At 50.7% G+C, this 6,000-nt stretch overlaps 1 protein-coding gene across 1 annotated transcript in view; it reads right to left on the minus strand.

The window, feature by feature from the left end:
* The window catches only part of PLEC (plectin), a 225,016-nt gene extending 219,556 nt beyond the window's left edge, over positions 1-5,460 (minus strand). Inside the window, exon 1 of the mRNA XM_018562625.1 lies at positions 5,400-5,460. The gene's annotated coding sequence lies outside the window, so the exon portion shown is untranslated. The remainder of the gene's footprint in view (positions 1-5,399) is intronic.
* Positions 5,461-6,000: the final 540 nt, after the last annotated feature.

Raw genomic sequence — 6,000 nt, forward strand, 5'->3', positions numbered from 1 at the left:
TACATGCATCCAGTCCATACATACATACATACATGCATCCAGTCCATACATACATACATACATGCATCCAGTCCATACATACATACATCCAATCCATACATACATACATCCAGTACATACATACATACAATCCATACATGCATCCAATCCATACATACATGCATCCAGTCCATACATACATACATACATACATACATGCATCCAATCCATACATACATACATCCAATCCATACATACATACATCCAGTACATACATACATACATCCAGTCCATACATACATACAATCCATACATGCATCCAATCCATACATACATGCATCCAGTCCATACATACATACATACATCCAATCCATACATACATACGTACATGCATCCAGTCCATACATACATACATACATACATCCAATCCACACATACATGCATCCAATCCATACATACATGCATCCAATCCATACATACATACATACATCCAGTCCACACATACATCAGGGGTACAGACACAATACTAGGAGATAACACTGTGTACATAATATAGCTCTAAGCTGACATCGGGGTCATGGCTGATTGTGGCGGAGGGTTCACCAGACAAACCTCTGATTAATAAGTGATCAGGGCTGGAGAGCTCCGACCACATCCACCAATCAGAGCTCCGACCACATCCACCAATCAGAGCTCCGACCACATCCACCAATCAGAGCTCCGACCACATCCACCAATCAGAGCTCCGACCACATCCACCAATCAGAGTTGCAGTAATGTTATTATAGACAGACTGCGGTTGGTCTAGAGATTACGGGTGCATTCCAGTAATCAGAGTTACCACCAATCAGAGCTCCGACCACATCCACCAATCAGAGCTCCGACCACATCCACCAATCAGAGCTCCGACCACATCCACCAATCAGAGCTCCGACCACATCCACCAATCAGAGCTCCGACCACATCCACCAATCAGAGCTCCGACCACATCCACCAATCAGAGCTCCGACCACATCCACCAATCAGAGCTCCGACCACATCCACCAATCACTAACAATCTGCCGCTTTCCTTAGAAATATAAATATATAATGAAATGCAACTCCATTGGAGAGTCTGTAACCCCCAAACTGGGGGACATGTTGTTAGTTCTGTGGACTTCGTGTCATCAATCAATGACATGTTCTCCTTCTTTCCAAACGTGGGAGGAGACGTGTCTCGCGGGGAGGAGACGTGGTGCACGGCGCGCGGGTAGGAGACGTGGCTTGCATGGAGGAGACGTGTCGCGCAGCGCACGCAGGCCCAACTAATCGAACTTCAACTAATCAATGATGGAAAACGTTGACAATGTTTTCCATCATCGATTATAATCCACTTAGTCGATTAATTGTTGCAGCTCTAGTAGGCATGCTACGAGAGATGGTCAGAGTCTATGGTCATGCTACAAGAGATGGTCAGAGTCTATGGGCATGCTACGAGAGATGGGCAGAGTCTATGGTCATGGCGGGGAGGAGACGTGGTGCACGGCGCGCGGGTAGGAGACGTGGCTTGCATGGAGGAGACGTGTCGCGCAGCGCACGCAGGCCCAACTAATCGAACTTCAACTAATCAATGATGGAAAACGTTGACAATGTTTTCCATCATCGATTATAATCCACTTAGTCGATTAATTGTTGCAGCTCTAGTAGGCATGCTACGAGAGATGGGCAGAGTCTATGGTCATGGCGGGGAGGAGACGTGGTGCACGGCGCGCGGGTAGGAGACGTGGCTTGCATGGAGGAGACGTGTCGCGCAGCGCACGCAGGCCCAACTAATCGAACTTCAACTAATCAATGATGGAAAACGTTGACAATGTTTTCCATCATCGATTATAATCCACTTAGTCGATTAATTGTTGCAGCTCTAGTAGGCATGCTACGAGAGATGGGCAGAGTCTATGGTCATGGCGGGGAGGAGACGTGGTGCACGGCGCGCGGGTAGGAGACGTGGCTTGCATGGAGGAGACGTGTCGCGCAGCGCACGCAGGCCCAACTAATCGAACTTCAACTAATCAATGATGGAAAACGTTGACAATGTTTTCCATCATCGATTATAATCCACTTAGTCGATTAATTGTTGCAGCTCTAGTAGGCATGCTACGAGAGATGGGCAGAGTCTATGGTCATGGCGGGGAGGAGACGTGGTGCACGGCGCGCGGGTAGGAGACGTGGCTTGCATGGAGGAGACGTGTCGCGCAGCGCACGCAGGCCCAACTAATCGAACTTCAACTAATCAATGATGGAAAACGTTGACAATGTTTTCCATCATCGATTATAATCCACTTAGTCGATTAATTGTTGCAGCTCTAGTAGGCATGCTACGAGAGATGGGCAGAGTCTATGGTCATGGCGGGGAGGAGACGTGGTGCACGGCGCGCGGGTAGGAGACGTGGCTTGCATGGAGGAGACGTGTCGCGCAGCGCACGCAGGCCCAACTAATCGAACTTCAACTAATCAATGATGGAAAACGTTGACAATGTTTTCCATCATCGATTATAATCCACTTAGTCGATTAATTGTTGCAGCTCTAGTAGGCATGCTACGAGAGATGGGCAGAGTCTATGGTCATGGCGGGGAGGAGACGTGGTGCACGGCGCGCGGGTAGGAGACGTGGCTTGCATGGAGGAGACGTGTCGCGCAGCGCACGCAGGCCCAACTAATCGAACTTCAACTAATCAATGATGGAAAACGTTGACAATGTTTTCCATCATCGATTATAATCCACTTAGTCGATTAATTGTTGCAGCTCTAGTAGGCATGCTACGAGAGATGGGCAGAGTCTATGGTCATGGCGGGGAGGAGACGTGGTGCACGGCGCGCGGGTAGGAGACGTGGCTTGCATGGAGGAGACGTGTCGCGCAGCGCACGCAGGCCCAACTAATCGAACTTCAACTAATCAATGATGGAAAACGTTGACAATGTTTTCCATCATCGATTATAATCCACTTAGTCGATTAATTGTTGCAGCTCTAGTAGGCATGCTACGAGAGATGGGCAGAGTCTATGGTCATGGCGGGGAGGAGACGTGGTGCACGGCGCGCGGGTAGGAGACGTGGCTTGCATGGAGGAGACGTGTCGCGCAGCGCACGCAGGCCCAACTAATCGAACTTCAACTAATCAATGATGGAAAACGTTGACAATGTTTTCCATCATCGATTATAATCCACTTAGTCGATTAATTGTTGCAGCTCTAGTAGGCATGCTACGAGAGATGGGCAGAGTCTATGGTCATGGCGGGGAGGAGACGTGGTGCACGGCGCGCGGGTAGGAGACGTGGCTTGCATGGAGGAGACGTGTCGCGCAGCGCACGCAGGCCCAACTAATCGAACTTCAACTAATCAATGATGGAAAACGTTGACAATGTTTTCCATCATCGATTATAATCCACTTAGTCGATTAATTGTTGCAGCTCTAGTAGGCATGCTACGAGAGATGGGCAGAGTCTATGGTCATGGCGGGGAGGAGACGTGGTGCACGGCGCGCGGGTAGGAGACGTGGCTTGCATGGAGGAGACGTGTCGCGCAGCGCACGCAGGCCCAACTAATCGAACTTCAACTAATCAATGATGGAAAACGTTGACAATGTTTTCCATCATCGATTATAATCCACTTAGTCGATTAATTGTTGCAGCTCTAGTAGGCATGCTACGAGAGATGGGCAGAGTCTATGGTCATGCTACAAGAGATGGTCAGGGACTACGGTCATGCTACAAGAGATGGTCAGAGTCTATGGGCATGCTACAAGAGATGGTCAGAGTCTATGGGCATGCTACAAGAGATGGTCAGAGTCTATGGTCATGCTACAAGCATTGTACAAGAGATGTTCAGAGACTATGGTTGTGCTACAGGAGGTGGTCAGAGACTACGGGAATGCTACAAGAGATGATCAGAGGCTATAGGCATGGTCCCAGAGATGGTCAGAGACTGGAGACACATTACATGAGATTGATAGGGATCACGGCTATTACAGCCCCTTATATTGGTTGCTCCCTACAATGACTTGTAGCACATTTGCGGCGTGTGGCCCCCGGGCCTGTTCAGCAATAGACAATACAATATTTATGATCTCTGATTGATCGATGAATCTCCCTGAGCCCGGAGGACTTCCTTATCCTCAGAGGGGAAGGAATGGAATGTCCGGCTCCGTATGAAGCCCACACACGCTGAGGCGTGGTATCACCCGGGTCCAGAGCTCGCACACAATGCCGGCTCTGTGCACAGCAAGCTTCTCCCAGCGTAGGGGAGCCGCGTGATTGGCCGCTACCTCCGTGATGTCACTTTTATTGGAGAAGGTGATAGACTGATCCTAAAACGGGGAACCGCCCGAGTCATCAAGGGAGGGGCGAGCCCTTCAAAGTCAAACATCTGCACCAACAGCAGAGTGAAAGTGGAACCAGACCGCACACCCCAAAAAAATTCTGATCCTGCCAGAAATCCAGCGAGAAGATAACTTCCTGCGCTCTCTGTTATCAGTTACTTTGTTCCCGGCTATCCCCGTGAACTACAGATCACCTCCCCTCCATGTTATGTGGAGAGAGAGAGGTGCAAACTGTCTGTAGTCCCGTCCTAGGTTTAGAACGCTGCCCCTTTATAGATGCCGTGCAGTGAGCGAGTGTTGTCACCCTAGGACAGGAAGTGTGCTACTGGAACGATATCCTTTTAAATCTCACAGAGAGTCGGGGATCACAACCTCAGCAAGAGCTTGCTTTCAATGACAATCTACGGGAGGAAAGTTGTCTCACTGAAACGTTCTTATACCTGGACATGTTCACATCTGACTTAACATGAAGCATTGGTAACTGTCAGGTGTGCGCAGGCTCACGCAGTACACACACACAGCCAGGAAATTAGCATTTTCAGAAAGGGATCAGCCGTTCTATGTCTCACAATAGAGGACTCTGCGTCATCGGGTCATCACTGTGAGTGTCCAGAGCTGTCAGGGGGCTCCGCCTACACCCGACCTCCTGAGCTGTATATGTCCCTATAGAGTCCATAGGAGATGCACTACAAGTCCCAGCATCACAATACACTATAACTCGGTACTTTAGCACACAAGGCAAAAAGGCTGCGGTACACCCATATAGCCCCTCCCCCACCATGCAGCATGCAATGCAGACTTTGCACCCCCCCTCCTGCTGAAGCGCCCAAGGCCGTCGCCTCTTCTGCCTACCCCTCGGCCCGGCTCTGCACAGACAGGACAGCTCATGTGTACGCTACACAACAATATTCCAACCAATGTCGCCCCCCCTACACACTGCGGAGGTAGCTCACCCCACCATCTGTACTGGGAGTGGAGGTGACCCCAATAGCAGAATTGTTGCTGCAGACCCCCCTAAAGATCAGACCCCAGCCCGGACACGGCCACCCGCAGACCCCTCTGCTCACCGCAACATCAGCATCCTAAGAGAATCCCATCTCCATCCTGCAATACTGGAGAGAGAGCGAGGGGGAGGAGAGAGAGCTCAGCCCCTCCTGGGGAGGACGAGGCTCAACGCCACGAACAGCCGGATCCTGGAAAGACTGATAGAGAGAAGGGAGGAGAGCAGAGAGAGAGAGGAGGAGGGGGGAGAGAGAGAGAGAGAGAGAGAGACAGCTAGAGGGTGGAGAGAGAGAGAGAGAGAGAGAGACAGCTAGAGGGGGGAGAGAGAGAGAGAGCAGACTCAACGCCACCAACAGCCGGATCCTGGAAAGACTGATAGAGAGAAGGGAGGAGAGCAGAGAGAGAGAGGAGGAGGGGGGAGAGAGAGAGAGAGAGAGAGAGACAGCTAGAGGGGGGAGAGAGAGAGAGAGCAGACTCAACGCCACCAACAGCCGGATCCTGGAAAGACTGATAGAGAGAAGGGAGGAGAGCAGAGAGAGACAGGAGGAGGGTGGAGAGAGAGAGAGAGAGAGAGAGACAGCTAGAGGGTGGAGAGAGAGAGAGAGCAGACTCAACGCCACCAACAGCAAGATCCTGGAAAGACTGAGAGAAAGAAGGGAGGAGAGC

This window comes from Nanorana parkeri, unplaced genomic scaffold, assembly GCF_000935625.1.
Source record: "Nanorana parkeri isolate BGI_ZX_2015 unplaced genomic scaffold, ASM93562v1 scaffold588, whole genome shotgun sequence".
NCBI classification, from domain to species: Eukaryota; Metazoa; Chordata; class Amphibia; order Anura; family Dicroglossidae; genus Nanorana; species Nanorana parkeri.